The following is a 16,812-nucleotide window of genomic DNA, read 5'->3' on the forward strand; positions in this document are numbered from 1 at the left end:
AAAGGCCTGTGAAACGCAGTTTCTTTGCAGGCCTGATCTGGCTGAAGTAGGACTTCTGATCTGGGTGTGCTACTTTGCCCTAGAGCTGAAAGGCACAACGTGCAGGCTTCTTTCCAAAGGGCGAGTTGGGCCCCACAGCATCTTGCTTCCAGCTCTTTGGGAAGCTAAGAAACAACTCGCTCTGCACAGTGCTCTTACAGCCTACCGGGAACATCTCTTCCAAAGGCCTGTGAAACGCAGTTTCTTTGCAGGCCTGATCTGGCTGAAGTAGCACTTCTGCTCTGGGTGTGCTACTTTGCCCTAGAGCTGAAAGGCACAACGTGCAGGCTTCTTTCCAAAGGGCGAGTTGGGCCCCACAGCATCTTGCTTCCAGCTCTTTGGGAAGCTAAGAAACAACTCGCTCTGCACAGTGCTCTTACAGCCTACCGGGAACATCTCTTCCAAAGGCCTGTGAAACGCAGTTTCTTTGCAGGCCTGATCTGGCTGAAGTAGGACTTCTGCTCTGGGTGTGCTACTTTGCCCTAGAGCTGAAAGGCACAACGTGCAGGCTTCTTTCCAAAGGGCGAGTTGGGCCCCACAGCATCTTGCTTCCAGCTCTTTGGGAAGCTAAGAAACAACTCGCTCTGAACAGTGCTCTTACAGCCTACCGGGAACATCTCTTCCAAAGGCCTGTGAAGCGCAGTTTCTTTGCAGGCCTGATCTGGCTGAAGTAGCACTTCTGCTCTGGGTGTGCTACTTTGCCCTAGAGCTGAAAGGCACAACGTGCAGGCTTCTTTCCAAAGGGCGAGTTGGGCCCCACAGCATCTTGCTTCCAGCTCTTTGGGAAGCTAAGAAACAACTCGCTCTGCACAGTGCTCTTACAGCCTAGTGGGAACATCTCTTCCAAAGGCCTGTGAAACGCAGTTTCTTTGCAGGCCTGATCTGGCTGAAGTAGGACTTCTGCTCTGGGTGTGCTACTTTGCCCTAGAGCTGAAAGGCACAACGTGCAGGCTTCTTTCCAAAGGGCGAGTTGGGCCCCACAGCATCTTGCTTCCAGCTCTTTGGGAAGCTAAGAAACAACTCGCTCTGCACAGTGCTCTTACAGCCTACCGGGAACATCTCTTCCAAAGGCCTGTGAAACGCAGTTTCTTTGCAGGCCTGATCTGGCTGAAGTAGCACTTCTGCTCAGGGTGTGCTACTTTGCCCTAGAGCTGAAAGGCACAACGTGCAGGCTTCTTTCCAAAGGGCGAGTTGGGCCCCACAGCATCTTGCTTCCAGCTCTTTGGGAAGCTAAGAAACAACTCGCTATGCACAGTGCTCTTACAGCCTAGTGGGAACATCTCTTCCAAAGGCCTGTGAAACGCAGTTTCTTTGCAGGCCTGATCTGGCTGAAGTAGGACTTCTGCTCTGGGTGTGCTACTTTGCCCTAGAGCTGAAAGGCACAACGTGCAGGCTTCTTTCCAAAGGGCGAGTTGGGCCCCACAGCATCTTGCTTCCAGCTCTTTGGGAAGCTAAGAATCAACTCGCTCTGCACAGTGCTCTTACAGCCTACCGGGAAAATCTCTTCCAAAGGCCTGTGAAACGCAGTTTCTTTGCAGGCCTGATCTGGCTGAAGTAGGACTTCTGCTCTGGGTGTGCTACTTTGCCCTAGAGCTGAAAGGCACAACGTGCAGGCTTCTTTCCAAAGGGCGAGTTGGGCCCCACAGCATCTTGCTTCCAGCTCTTTGGGAAGCTAAGAATCAACTCGCTCTGCACAGTGCTCTTACAGCCTACCGGGAAAATCTCTTCCAAAGGCCTGTGAAACGCAGTTTCTTTGCAGGCCTGATCTGGCTGAAGTAGGACTTCTGCTCTGGGTGTGCTAATTTGCCCTAGAGCTGAAAGGCACAACGTGCAGGCTTCTTTCCAAAGGGCGAGTTCGGCCCCACGGCATCTTGCTTCCAGCTCTTTGGGAAGCTAAGAAACAACTCGCTCTGCACAGTGCTCTTACAGCCTACCGGGAACATCTCTTCCAAAGGCCTGTGAAACGCAGTTTCTTTGCAGGCCTGATCTGGCTGAAGTAGGACTTCTGCTCTGGGTGTGCTACTTTGCCCTAGAGCTGAAAGGCACAACGTGCAGGCTTCTTTCCAAAGGGCGAGTTGGGCCCCACAGCATCTTGCTTCCAGCTCTTTGGGAAGCTAAGAAACAACTCGCTCTGCACAGTGCTCTTACAGCCTAGTGGGAACATCTCCTCCAAAGGCCTGTGAAACGCAGTGTCTTTGCAGGCCTGATCTGGCTGAAGTAGGACTTCTGCTCTGGGTGTGCTACTTTGCCCTAGAGCTGAAAGGCACAACGTGCAGGCTTCTTTCCAAAGGGCGAGTTGGGCCCCACAGCATCTTGCTTCCAGCTCTTTGGGAAGCTAAGAAACAACTCGCTATGCACAGTGCTCTTACAGCCTAGTGGGAACATCTCTTCCAAAGGCCTGTGAAACGCAGTTTCTTTGCAGGCCTGATCTGGCTGAAGTAGGACTTCTGCTCTGGGTGTGCTACTTTGCCCTAGAGCTGAAAGGCACAACGTGCAGGCTTCTTTCCAAAGGGCGAGTTGGGCCCCACAGCATCTTGCTTCCAGCTCTTTGGGAAGCTAAGAAACAACTCGCTCTGCACAGTGCTCTTACAGCCTAGTGGGAACATCTCCTCCAAAGGCCTGTGAAACGCAGTGTCTTTGCAGGCCTGATCTGGCTGAAGTAGGACTTCTGCTCTGGGTGTGCTACTTTGCCCTAGAGCTGAAAGGCACAACGTGCAGGCTTCTTTCCAAAGGGCGAGTTGGGCCCCACAGCATCTTGCTTCCAGCACTTTGGGAAGCTAAGAAACAACTCGCTCTGCACAGTGCTCTTACAGCCTACCGGGAACATCTCTTCCAAAGGCCTGTGAAACGCAGTTTCTTTGCAGGCCTGATCTGGCTGAAGTAGGACTTCTGCTCTGGGTGTGCTACTTTGCCCTAGAGCTGAAAGGCACAACGTGCAGGCTTCTTTCCAAAGGGCGAGTTGGGCCCCACAGCATCTTGCTTCCAGCTCTTTGGGAAGCTAAGAAACAACTCGCTCTGGACAGTGCTCTTACAGCCTACCGGGAACATCTCTTCCAAAGGCCTGTGAAACGCAGTTTCTTTGCAGGCCTGATCTGGCTGAAGTAGGACTTCTGCTCTGGGTGTGCTACTTTGCCCTAGAGCTGAAAGGCACAACGTGCAGGCTTCTATCCAAAGGGCGAGTTGGGCCCCACAGCATCTTGCTTCCAGCTCTTTGGGAAGCTAAGAAACAACTCGCTCTGCACAGTGCTCTTACAGCCTAGTGGGAACATCTCTTCCAAAGGCCTGTGAAACGCAGTTTCTTTGCAGGCCTGATCTGGCTGAAGTAGCACTTCTGCTCTGGGTGTGCTACTTTGCCCTAGAGCTGAAAGGCACAACGTGCAGGCTTCTTTCCAAAGGGCGAGTTGGGCCCCACAGCATCTTGCTTCCAGCTCTTTGGGAAGCTAAGAAACAACTCGCTCTGCACAGTGCTCTTACAGCCTACCGGGAACATCTCTTCCAAAGGCCTGTGAAACGCAGTTTCTTTGCAGGCCTGATCTGGCTGAAGTAGGACTTCTGCTCTGGGTGTGCTACTTTGCCCTAGAGCTGAAAGGCACAACGTGCAGGCTTCTTTCCAAAGGGCGAGTTGGGCCCCACAGCATCTTGCTTCCAGCTCTTTGGGAAGCTAAGAAACCACTCGCTCTGCACAGTGCTCTTACAGCCTACCGGGAACATCTCTTCCAAAGGCCTGTGAAACGCAGTTTCTTTGCAGGCCTGATCTGGCTGAAGTAGGACTTCTGCTCTGGGTGTGCTACTTTGCCCTAGAGCTGAAAGGCACAACGTGCAGGCTTCTTTCCAAAGGGCGAGTTGGGCCCCACAGCATCTTGCTTCCAGCTCTTTGGGAAGCTAAGAAACAACTCGCTCTGCACAGTGCTCTTACAGCCTACCGGGAACATCTCTTCCAAAGGCCTGTGAAACGCAGTTTCTTTGCAGGCCTGATCTGGCTGAAGTAGGACTTCTGCTCTGGGTGTGCTACTTTGCCCTAGAGCTGAAAGGCACAACGTGCAGGCTTCTTTCCAAAGGGCGAGTTGGGCCCCACAGCATCTTGCTTCCAGCTCTTTGGGAAGCTAAGAAACAACTCGCTCTGCACAGTGCTCTTACAGCCTACCGGGAACATCTCTTCCAAAGGCCTGTGAAACGCAGTTTCTTTGCAGGCCTGATCTGGCTGAAGTAGCACTTCTGCTCTGGGTGTGCTACTTTGCCCTAGAGCTGAAAGGCACAACGTGCAGGCTTCTTTCCAAAGGGCGAGTTGGGCCCCACAGCATCTTGCTTCCAGCTCTTTGGGAAGCTAAGAAACAACTCGCTCTGCACAGTGCTCTTACAGCCTACCGGGAACATCTCTTCCAAAGGCCTGTGAAACGCAGTTTCTTTGCAGGCCTGATCTGGCTGAAGTAGGACTTCTGCTCTGGGTGTGCTACTTTGCCCTAGAGCTGAAAGGCACAACGTGCAGGCTTCTTTCCAAAGGGCGAGTTGGGCCCCACAGCATCTTGCTTCCAGCTCTTTGGGAAGCTAAGAAACAACTCGCTCTGCACAGTGCTCTTACAGCCTAGTGGGAACATCTCCTCCAAAGGCCTGTGAAACGCAGTGTCTTTGCAGGCCTGATCTGGCTGAAGTAGGACTTCTGCTCTGGGTGTGCTACTTTGCCCTAGAGCTGAAAGGCACAACGTGCATGCTTCTTTCCAAAGGTCGAGTTGGGCCCCACAGCATCTTGCTTCCAGCTCTTTGGGAAGCTAAGAAACAACTCGCTATGCACAGTGCTCTTACAGCCTAGTGGGAACATCTCTTCCAAAGGCCTGTGAAACGCAGTTTCTTTGCAGGCCTGATCTGGCTGAAGTAGGACTTCTGCTCTGGGTGTGCTACTTTGCCCTAGAGCTGAAAGGCACAACGTGCAGGCTTCTTTCCAAAGGGCGAGTTGGGCCCCACAGCATCTTGCTTCCAGCTCTTTGGGAAGCTAAGAAACAACTCGCTCTGCACAGTGCTCTTACAGCCTAGTGGGAACATCTCCTCCAAAGGCCTGTGAAACGCAGTGTCTTTGCAGGCCTGATCTGGCTGAAGTAGGACTTCTGCTCTGGGTGTGCTACTTTGCCCTAGAGCTGAAAGGCACAACGTGCAGGCTTCTTTCCAAAGGGCGAGTTGGGCCCCACAGCATCTTGCTTCCAGCACTTTGGGAAGCTAAGAAACAACTCGCTCTGCACAGTGCTCTTACAGCCTACCGGGAACATCTCTTCCAAAGGCCTGTGAAACGCAGTTTCTTTGCAGGCCTGATCTGGCTGAAGTAGGACTTCTGCTCTGGGTGTGCTACTTTGCCCTAGAGCTGAAAGGCACAACGTGCAGGCTTCTTTCCAAAGGGCGAGTTGGGCCCCACAGCATCTTGCTTCCAGCTCTTTGGGAAGCTAAGAAACAACTCGCTCTGGACAGTGCTCTTACAGCCTACCGGGAACATATCTTCCAAAGGCCTGTGAAACGCAGTTTCTTTGCAGGCCTGATCTGGCTGAAGTAGGACTTCTGCTCTGGGTGTGCTACTTTGCCCTAGAGCTGAAAGGCACAACGTGCAGGCTTCTATCCAAAGGGCGAGTTGGGCCCCACAGCATCTTGCTTCCAGCTCTTTGGGAAGCTAAGAAACAACTCGCTCTGCACAGTGCTCTTACAGCCTAGTGGGAACATCTCTTCCAAAGGCCTGTGAAACGCAGTTTCTTTGCAGGCCTGATCTGGCTGAAGTAGCACTTCTGCTCTGGGTCTGCTACTTTGCCCTAGAGCTGAAAGGCACAACGTGCAGGCTTCTTTCCAAAGGGCGAGTTGGGCCCCACAGCATCTTGCTTCCAGCTCTTTGGGAAGCTAAGAAACAACTCGCTCTGCACAGTGCTCTTACAGCCTACCGGGAACATCTCTTCCAAAGGCCTGTGAAACGCAGTTTCTTTGCAGGCCTGATCTGGCTGAAGTAGGACTTCTGCTCTGGGTGTGCTACTTTGCCCTAGAGCTGAAAGGCACAACGTGCAGGCTTCTTTCCAAAGGGCGAGTTGGGCCCCACAGCATCTTGCTTCCAGCTCTTTGGGAAGCTAAGAAACAACTCGCTCTGCACAGTGCTCTTACAGCCTACCGGGAACATCTCTTCCAAAGGCCTGTGAAACGCAGTTTCTTTGCAGGCCTGATCTGGCTGAAGTAGGACTTCTGCTCTGGGTGTGCTACTTTGCCCTAGAGCTGAAAGGCACAACGTGCAGGCTTCTTTCCAAAGGGCGAGTTGGGCCCCACAGCATCTTGCTTCCAGCTCTTTGGGAAGCTAAGAAACAACTCGCTCTGCACAGTGCTCTTACAGCCTACCGGGAACATCTCTTCCAAAGGCCTGTGAAACGCAGTTTCTTTGCAGGCCTGATCTGGCTGAAGTAGGACTTCTGCTCTGGGTGTGCTACTTTGCCCTAGAGCTGAAAGGCACAACGTGCAGGCTTCTTTCCAAAGGGCGAGTTGGGCCCCACAGCATCTTGCTTCCAGCTCTTTGGGAAGCTAAGAAACAACTCGCTCTGCACAGTGCTCTTACAGCCTACCGGGAACATCTCTTCCAAAGGCCTGTGAAACGCAGTTTCTTTGCAGGCCTGATCTGGCTGAAGTAGCACTTCTGCTCTGGGTGTGCTACTTTGCCCTAGAGCTGAAAGGCACAACGTGCAGGCTTCTTTCCAAAGGGCGAGTTGGGCCCCACAGCATCTTGCTTCCAGCTCTTTGGGAAGCTAAGAAACAACTCGCTCTGCACAGTGCTCTTACAGCCTACCGGGAACATCTCTTCCAAAGGCCTGTGAAACGCAGTTTCTTTGCAGGCCTGATCTGGCTGAAGTAGGACTTCTGCTCTGGGTGTGCTACTTTGCCCTAGAGCTGAAAGGCACAACGTGCAGGCTTCTTTCCAAAGGGCGAGTTGGGCCCCACAGCATCTTGCTTCCAGCTCTTTGGGAAGCTAAGAAACAACTCGCTCTGCACAGTGCTCTTACAGCCTACCGGGAACATCTCTCCCAAAGGCCTGTGAAACGCAGTTTCTTTGCAGGCCTGATCTGGCTGAAGTAGGACGTCTGCTCTGGGTGTGCTGCTTTGCCCTAGAGCTGAAAAGGCACAACGTGCAGGCTTCTTTCCAAAGGGCGAGTTGGGCCCCACAGCATCTTGCTTCCAGCTCTTTGGGAAGCTAAGAAACAACTCGCTCTGCACAGTGCTCTTACAGCCTACCGGGAACATCTCTCCCAAAGGCCTGTGAAACGCAGTTTCTTTGCAGGCCTGATCTGGCTGAAGTAGGACTTCTGCTCTGGGTGTGCTACTTTGCCCTAGAGCTGAAAGGCACAACGTGCAGGCTTCTTTCCAAAGGGCGAGTTGGGCCCCACAGCATCTTGCTTCCAGCTCTTTGGGAAGCTAAGAAACAACTCGCTCTGCACAGTGCTCTTACAGCCTACCGGGAACATCTCTTCCAAAGGCCTGTGAAACGCAGTTTCTTTGCAGGCCTTATCTGGCTGAAGTAGCACTTCTGCTCTGGGTGTGCTACTTTGCCCTAGAGCTGAAAGGCACAACGTGCAGGCTTCTTTCCAAAGGGCGAGTTGGGCCCCACGGCATCTTGCTTCCAGCTCTTTGGGAAGCTAAGAAACAACTCGCTCTGCACAGTGCTCTTACAGCCTACCGGGAACATCTCTTCCAAAGGCCTTTGAAACGCAGTTTCTTTGCAGGCCTGATCTGGCTGAAGTAGCACTTCTGCTCTGGGTGTGCTACTTTGCCCTAGAGCTGAAAGGCACAACGTGCAGCCTTCTTTCCAAAGGGCGAGTTGGGCCCCACAGCATCTTGCTTCCAGCTCTTTGGGAAGCTAAGAAACAACTCGCTCTGCACAGTGCTCTTACAGCCTAGTGGGAACATCTCCTCCAAAGGAAAGTGAAACGCAGTGTCTTTGCAGGCCTGATCTGGCTGAAGTAGGACTTCTGCTCTGGGTGTGCTACTTTGCCCTAGAGCTGAAAGGCACAACGTGCAGGCTTCTTTCCAAAGGGCGAGTTGGGCCCCACAGCATCTTGCTTCCAGCTCTTTGGGAAGCTAAGAAACAACTCGCTCTGCACAGTGCTCTTACAGCCTACCGGGAACATCTCTTCCAAAGGCCTGTGAAACGCAGTTTCTTTGCAGGCCTGATCTGGCTGAAGTAGGACTTCTGCTCTGGGTGTGCTACTTTGCCCTAGAGCTGAAAGGCACAACGTGCAGGCTTCTTTCCAAAGGGCGAGTTGGTCCCCACAGCATCTTGCTTCCAGCTCTTTGGGAATCTAAGAAACAACTTGCTCTGCACAGTGCTCTTACAGCCTAGTGGGACCATCCATTCTAAAGGCCTGTGAAACGCAGTTTCTTTGCAGGCCTGATCTGGCTGAAGTAGGACTTCTGCTCTGGGTGTGCTACTTTGCCCTAGAGCTGAAAGGCACAACGTGCAGGCTTCTTTCCAAAGGGCGAGTTGGGCCCCACAGCATCTTGCTTCCAGCTCTTTGGGAAGCTAAGAAACAACTCGCTCTGCACAGTGCTCTTACAGCCTAGTGGGAACATCTCTTCCAAAGGCCTGTGAAACGCAGTTTCTTTGCAGGCCTGATCTGGCTGAAGTAGGACTTCTGCTCTGGGTGTGCTACTTTGCCCTAGAGCTGAAAGGCACAACGTGCAGGCTTCTTTCCAAAGGGCGAGTTGGGCCCCACAGCATCTTGCTTCCAGCTCTTTGGGAAGCTAAGAAACAACTCGCTCTGCACAGTGCTCTTACAGCCTAGTGGGAACATCTCCTCCAAAGGCCTGTGAAACGCAGTGTCTTTGCAGGCGTGATCTGGCTGAAGTAGGACTTCTGCTCTGGGTGTGCTACTTTGCCCTAGAGCTGAAAGGCACAACGTGCAGGCTTCTTTCCAAAGGGCGAGTTGGGCCCCACAGCATCTTGCTTCCAGCTCTTTGGGAAGCTAAGAAACCACTCGCTCTGCACAGTGCTCTTACAGCCTACCGGGAACATCTCTTCCAAAGGCCTGTGAAACGCAGTTTCTTTGCAGGCCTGATCTGGCTGAAGTAGGACTTCTGCTCTGGGTGTGCTACTTTGCCCTAGAGCTGAAAGGCACAACGTGCAGGCTTCTTTCCAAAGGGCGAGTTGGGCCCCACAGCATCTTGCTTCCAGCTCTTTGGGAAGCTAAGAAACAACTCGCTCTGCACAGTGCTCTTACAGCCTACCAGGAACATCTCTTCCAAAGGCCTGTGAAACGCAGTTTCTTTGCAGGCCTGATCTGGCTGAAGTAGCACTTCTGCTCTGGGTGTGCTACTTTGCCCTAGAGCTGAAAGGCACAACGTGCAGGCTTCTTTCCAAAGGGCGAGTTGGGCCCCACAGCATCTTGCTTCCAGCTCTTTGGGAAGCTAAGAAACAACTCGCTCTGCACAGTGCTCTTACAGCCTACCGGGAACATCTCTTCCAAAGGCCTGTGAAACGCAGTTTCTTTGCAGGCCTGATCTGGCTGAAGTAGGACTTCTGCTCTGGGTGTGCTACTTTGCCCTAGAGCTGAAAGGCACAACGTGCAGGCTTCTTTCCAAAGGGCGAGTTGGGCCCCACAGCATCTTGCTTCCAGCTCTTTGGGAAGCTAAGAATCAACTCGCTCTGCACAGTGCTCTTACAGCCTACCGGGAAAATCTCTTCCAAAGGTCTGTGAAACGCAGTTTCTTTGCAGGCCTGATCTGGCTGAAGTAGGACTTCAGCTCTGGGTGTGCTACTTTGCCCTAGAGCTGAAAGGCACAACGTGCAGGCTTCTTTCCTAAGGGCGAGTTGGGCCCCACAGCATCTTGCTTCCAGCTCTTTGGGAAGCTAAGAAACAACTCGCTCTGCACAGTGCTCTTACAGCCTACCGGGAACATCTCTTCCAAAGGCCTGTGAAACGCAGTTTCTTTGCAGGCCTGATCTGGCTGAAGTAGCACTTCTGCTCTGGGTGTGCTACTTTGCCCTAGAGCTGAAAGGCACAACGTGCAGGCTTCTTTCCAAAGGGCGAGTTGGGCCCCACAGCATCTTGCTTCCAGCTCTTTGGGAAGCTAAGAAACAACTCGCTCTGCACAGTGCTCTTACAGCCTAGTGGGAACATCTCCTCCAAAGGCCTGTGAAACGCAGTGTCTTTGCAGGCCTGATCTGGCCGAAGTAGGACTTCTACTCTGGGTCTGCTACTTTGCCCTAGAGCTGAAAGGCACAACGTGCAGGCTTCTTTCCGAAGGGCGAGTTGGGCCCCACAGCATCTTGCTTCCAGCTCTTTGGGAAGCTAAGAAACAACTCGCTCTGCACAGTGCTCTTACAGCCTACCTGGAACATCTCTTCCAAAGGACTGTGAAACGCAGTTTCTTTGCAGGCCTGATCTGGCTGAAGTAGCACTTCTGCTCTGGGTGTGCTACTTTGCCCTAGAGCTGAAAGGCACAACGTGCAGGCTTCTTTCCAAAGGGCGAGTTGGGCCCCACAGCATCTTGCTTCCAGCTCTTTGGGAAGCTAAGAAACCACTCGCTCTGCACAGTGCTCTTACAGCCTACCGGGAATATCTCTTCCAAAGGCCAGTGAAACGCAGTTTCTTTGCAGGCCTGATCTGGCTGAAGTAGGACTTCTGCTCTGGGTGTGCTACTTTGCCCTAGAGCTGAAAGGCACAACGTGCAGGCTTCTTTCCAAAGGGCGAGTTCTGCCCCACAGCATCTTGCTTCCAGCTCTTTGGGAATCTAAGAAACAAATTGCTCTGCACAGTGCTCTTACAGCCTAGTGGGACCATCCATTCTAAAGGCCTGTGAAACGCAGTTTCTTTGCAGGCCTGATCTGGCCGAAGTAGGACTTCTACTCTGGGTCTGCTACTTTGCCCTAGAGCTGAAAGGCACAACGTGCAGGCTTCTTTCCAAAGGGCGAGTTGGGCCCCACAGCATCTTGCTTCCAGCTCTTTGGGAAGCTAAGAAACAACTCGCTCTGCACAGTGCTCTTACAGCCTAGTGGGAACATCTCTTCCAAAGGCCTGTGAAACGCAGTTTCTTTGCAGGCCTGATCTGGCTGAAGTAGGACTTCTGCTCTGGGTGTGCTACTTTGCCCTAGAGCTGAAAGGCACAACGTGCAGGCTTCTTTCCAAAGGGCGAGTTGGGCCCCACAGCATCTTGCTTCCAGCTCTTTGGGAAGCTAAGAAACAACTCGCTCTGCACAGTGCTCTTACAACCTACCGGGAGCATCTCTTCCAAAGGCCTGTGAAACGCAGTTTCTTTGCAGGCCTGATCTGGCTGAAGTAGGACTTCTGCTCTGGGTGTGCTACTTTGCTCTAGAGCTGAAAGGCACAACGTGCAGGCTTCTTTCCAGAGGGCGAGTTGGGCCCCACAGCATCTTGCTTCCAGCTCTTTGGGAAGCTAAGAAACCACTCGCTCTGCACAGTGCTCTTACAGCCTACCGGGAACATCTCTTCCAAAGGCCTGTGAAACGCAGTTTCTTTGCAGGCCTGATCTGGCTGAAGTAGGACTTCTGCTCTGGGTGTGCTACTTTGCCCTAGAGCTGAAAGGCACAACGTGCAGGCTTCTTACCAAAGGGCGAGTTGGGCCCCACAGCATCTTGCTTCCAGCTCTTTGGGAAGCTAAGAAACAACTCGCTCTGCACAGTGCTCTTACAGCCTACCGGGAACATCTCTTCCAAAGGCCTGTGAAACGCAGTTTCTTTGCAGGCCTGATCTGGCTGAAGTAGGACTTCTGCTCTGGGTGTGCTACTTTGCCCTAGAGCTGAAAGGCACAACGTGCAGGCTTCTTTCCAAAGGGCGAGTTGGGCCCCACAGCATCTTGCTTCCAGCTCTTTGGGAAGCTAAGAAACAACTCGCTCTGCACAGTGCTCTTACAGCCTAATGGGAACATCTCTTCCAAAGGCCTGTGAAACACAGTTTCTTTGCAGGCCTGATCTGGCTGAAGTAGGACTTCTGCTCTGGGTGTGCTACTTTGCCCTAGAGCTGAAAGGCACAACGTGCAGGCTTCCTTCCAAAGGGCGAGTTGGGCCCCACAGCATCTTGCTTCCAGCTCTTTGGGAAGCTAAGAAACAACTCGCTCTGCACAGTGCTCTAACAGCCTACCGGGAACATCTCTTCCAAAGGCCTGTGAAACGCAGTTTCTTTGCAGGCCTGATCTGTCTGAAGTAGGACTTCTGCTCTGGGTGTGCTACTTTGCCCTAGAGCTGAAAGGCACAACGTGCAGGCTTCTTTCCAAAGGGCGAGTTGGGCCCCACAGCATCTTGCTTCCAGCTCTTTGGGAAGCTAAGAAACAACTCGCTCTGCACAGTGCTCTTACAGCCTAGTGGGAACATCTCTTCCAAAGGCCTGTGAAACGCAGTTTCTTTGCAGGCCTAATCTGGCTGACGTAGGACTTCTGCTCTGGGTGTGCTACTTTGCCCTAGAGCTGAAAGGCACAACGTGCAGGCTTCTTTCCAAAGGGAGAGTTGGGCCCCACAGCATCTTGCTTCCAGCTCTTTGGGAAGCTAAGAAACAACTCGCTCTGCACAGTGCTCTTACAGCCTACCGGGAACATGTCTTCCAAAGGCCTGTGAATTGGTGTTTCTTTGCAGGCCTCATCTGGCTGAAGTAGGACTTCTGCTCTGGGTGTGCTGCTTTGTCCTAGTCTGAAAGGCACAACGTGCAGGCTTCTTTCCAAAGGGCGAGTTGGGCCCCACAGCATCTTGCTTCCAGCTCTTTGGCAAGCTAAGAAAGAACTCGCTCTGCACAGTGCTCTTACAGCCTACCGGGAATATCTCTTCCAAAGGCCTGTGAAACGGAGATTCTTTGCAGGCCTGATCTGGCTGAAGTAGGACTTCTGCTCTGGGTGTGCTACTTTGCCCTAGAGCTGAAAGGCACAACGTGCAGGCTTCTTTCCAAAGGGCGAGTTGGGCCCCACAGCATCTTGCTTCCAGCTCTTTGGGAAGCTAAGAAACAACTCGCTCTGCACAGTGCTCTTACAGCCTACCGGGAACATCTCTTCCAAAGGCCTGTGAAACGCAGTTTCTTTGCAGGCCTGATCTGGCCGAAGTAGGACTTCTGCTCTGGGTGTGCTACTTTGCCCTAGAGCTGAAAGGCACAACGTGCAGGCTTCTTTCCAAAGGGCGTGTTGGGCCCCACAGCATCTTGCTTCCAGCTCTTTGGGAAGCTAAGAAACAACTCGCTCTGCACAGTGCTCTTACAGCCTACCGGGAACATCTCTTCCAAAGGCCAGTGAAACGCAGTTTCTTTGCAGGCCTGATCTGGCTGAAGTAGGACTTCTGCTCTGGGTGTGCTACTTTGCCCTAGAGCTGAAAGGCACAACGTGCAGGCTTCTTTCCAAAGGGCGAGTTGGGCCCCACAGCATCTTGCTTCCAGCTCTTTGGGAAGCTAAGAAACAACTCGCTCTGCACAGTGCTCTTACAGCCTACCGGGAACATCTCTTCCAAAGGCCAGTGAAACGCAGTTTCTTTGCAGGCCTGATCTGGCCGAAGTAGGACTTCTGCTCTGGGTGTGCTACTTTGCCCTAGAGCTGAAAGGCACAACGTGCAGGCTTCTTTCCAAAGGGCGAGTTGGGCCCCACAGCATCTTGCTTCCAGCTCTTTGGGAAGCTAAGAAACAACTCGCTCTGCACAGTGCTCTTACAGCCTAGTGGGAACATCTCTTCCAAAGGCCTGTGAAACGCAGTTTCTTTGCAGGCCTGATCTGGCTGAAGTAGGACTTCTGCTCTGGGTGTGCTACTTTGCCCTAGAGCTGAAAGGCACAACGTGCAGGCTTCCTTCCAAAGGGCGAGTTGGGCCCCACAGCATCTTTCTTCCAGCTCTTTGGGAAGCTAAGAAACAACTCGCTCTGCACAGTGCTCTAACAGCCTACCGGGAACATCTCTTCCAAAGGCCTGTGAAACGCAGTTTCTTTGCAGGCCTGATCTGGCTGAAGTAGGACTTCTGCTCTGGGTGTGCTACTTTGCCCTAGAGCTGAAAGGCACAACGTGCAGGCTTCTTTCCAAAGGGCGAGTTGGGCCCCACAGCATCTTGCTTCCAGCTCTTTGGGAAGCTAAGAAACAACTCGCTCTGCACAGTGCTCTTACAGCCTACCGGGAACATCTCTTCCAAAGGCCTGTGAAACGTAGTTTCTTTGCAGGCCTAATCTGGCTGACGTAGGACTTCTGCTCTGGGTGTGCTACTTTGCCCTAGAGCTGAAAGGCACAACGTGCAGGCTTCTTTCCAAAGGGAGAGTTGGGCCCCACAGCATCTTGCTTCCAGCTCTTTGGGAAGCTAAGAAACAACTCGCTCTGCACAGTGCTCTTACAGCCTACCGGGAACACGTCTTCCAAAGGCCTGTGAAACGGTGTTTCTTTGCAGGCCTCATCTGGCTGAAGTAGGACTTCTGCTCTGGGTGTGCTGCTTTGTCCTAGTCTGAAAGGCACAACGTGCAGGCTTCTTTCCAAAGGGCGAGTTGGGCCCCACAGCATCTTGCTTCCAGCTCTTTGGCAAGCTAAGAAAGAACTCGCTCTGCACAGTGCTCTTACAGCCTACCGGGAACATCTCTTCCAAAGGCCTGTGAAACGCAGATTCTTTGCAGGCCTGATCTGGCTGAAGTAGGACTTCTGCTCTGGGTGTGCTACTTTGCCCTAGAGCTGAAAGGCACAACATGCAGGCTTCTTTCCAAAGGGCGAGTTGGGCCCCACAGCATCTTGCTTCCAGCTCTTTGGGAAGCTAAGAAACAACTCGCTCTGCACAGTGCTCTTACAGCCTACCGGGAACATCTCTTCCAAAGGCCTGTGAAACGCAGTTTCTTTGCAGGCCTGATCTGGCCGAAGTAGGACTTCTGCTCTGGGTGTGCTACTTTGCCCTAGAGCTGAAAGGCACAACGTGCAGGCTTCTTTCCAAAGGGCGAGTTGGGCCCCACAGCATCTTGCTTCCAGCTCTTTGGGAAGCTAAGAAACAACTCGCTCTGCACAGTGCTCTTACAGCCTAGTGGGAACATCTCTTCCAAAGGCCTGTGAAATGCAGTTTCTTTGCAGGCCTAATCTGGCTGACGTAGGACTTCTGCTCTGGGTGTGCTACTTTGCCCTAGAGCTGAAAGGCACAACGTGCAGGCTTCTTTCCAAAGGGAGAGTTGGGCCCCACAGCATCTTGCTTCCAGCTCTTTGGGAAGCTAAGAAACAACTCGCTCTGCACAGTGCTCTTACAGCCTACCGGGAACATGTCTTCCAAAGGCCTGTGAAACGGTGTTTCTTTGCAGGCCTCATCTGGCTGAAGTAGGACTTCTGCTCTGGGTGTGCTGCTTTGTCCTAGTCTGAAAGGCACAACGTGCAGGCTTCTTTCCAAAGGGCGAGTTGGGCCCCAGAGTATCTTGCTTCCAGCTCTTTGGCAAGCTAAGAAAGAACTCGCTCTGCACAGTGCTCTTACAGCCTACCGGGAACATCTCTTCCAAAGGCCTGTGAAACGCAGATTCTTTCCAGGCCTGATCTGGCTGAAGTAGGACTTCTGCTCTGGGTGTGCTACTTTGCCCTAGAGCTGAAAGGCACAACGTGCAGGCTTCTTTCCAAAGGGCGAGTTGGGCCCCACAGCATCTTGCTTCCAGCTCTTTGGGAAGCTAAGAAACAACTCGCTCTGCACAGTGCTCTTACAGCCTACCGGGAACATCTCTTCCAAAGGCCTGTGAAACGCAGTTTCTTTGCAGGCCTGATCTGGACGAAGTAGGACTTCTGCTCTGGGTGTGCTACTTTGCCCTAGAGCTGAAAGGCACAACGTGCAGGCTTCTTTCCAAAGGGCGAGTTTTGCCCCATGGCATCTTGCTTCCAGCTCTTTGGGAAGCTAAGAAACAACTCGCTCTGCACAGTGCTCTTACAGCCTAGTGGGACCATCCATTCTAAAGGCCTGTGAAACGCAGTTTCTTTGCAGGCCTGATCTGGCTGAAGTAGGACTTCTGCTCTGGGTGTGCTACTTTGCCCTAGAGCTGAAAGGCACAACGTGCAGGCTTCTTTCCAAAGGGCGAGTTGGGCCCCACAGCATCTTGCTTCCAGCTCTTTGGGAAGCTAAGAAACAACTCGCTCTGCACAGTGCTCTTACAGCCTACCGGGAACATCTCTTCCAAAGGCCTGTGAAACGCAGTTTCTTTGCAGGCCTGATCTGGCCGAAGTAGGACTTCTGCTCTGGGTGTGCTACTTTGCCCTAGAGCTGAAAGGCACAACGTGCAGGCTTCTTTCCAAAGGGCGAGTTGGGCCCCACAGCATCTTGCTTCCAGCTCTTTGGGAAGCTAAGAAACAACTCGCTCTGCACAGTGCTCTTACAGCCTACCGGGAACATCTCTTCCAAAGGCCAGTGAAGCGCAGTTTCTTTGCAGGCCTGATCTGGCTGAAGTAGGACTTCTGCTCTGGGTGTGCTACTTTGCCCTAGAGCTGAAAGGCACAACGTGCAGGCTTCTTTCCAAAGGGCGAGTTGGGCCCCACAGCATCTTGCTTCCAGCTCTTTGGGAAGCTAAGAAACAACTTGCTCTGCACAGTGCTCTTACAGCCTAGTGGGACCATCCATTCTAAAGGCCTGTGAAACGCAGTTTCTTTGCAGGCCTGATCTGGCTGAAGTAGGACTTCTGCTCTGGGTGTGCTACTTTGCCCTAGAGCTGAAAGGCACAACGTGCAGGCTTCTTTCCAAAGGGCGAGTTGGGCCCCACAGCATCTTGCTTCCAGCTCTTTGGGAAGCTAAGAAACCACTCGCTCTGCACAGTGCTCTTACAGCCTACCGGGAACATCTCTTCCAAAGGCCTGTGAAACGCA

Source organism: Equus caballus, chromosome 17 (genome assembly GCF_041296265.1).
Source record: "Equus caballus isolate H_3958 breed thoroughbred chromosome 17, TB-T2T, whole genome shotgun sequence".
Taxonomy (NCBI): domain Eukaryota; kingdom Metazoa; phylum Chordata; class Mammalia; order Perissodactyla; family Equidae; genus Equus; species Equus caballus.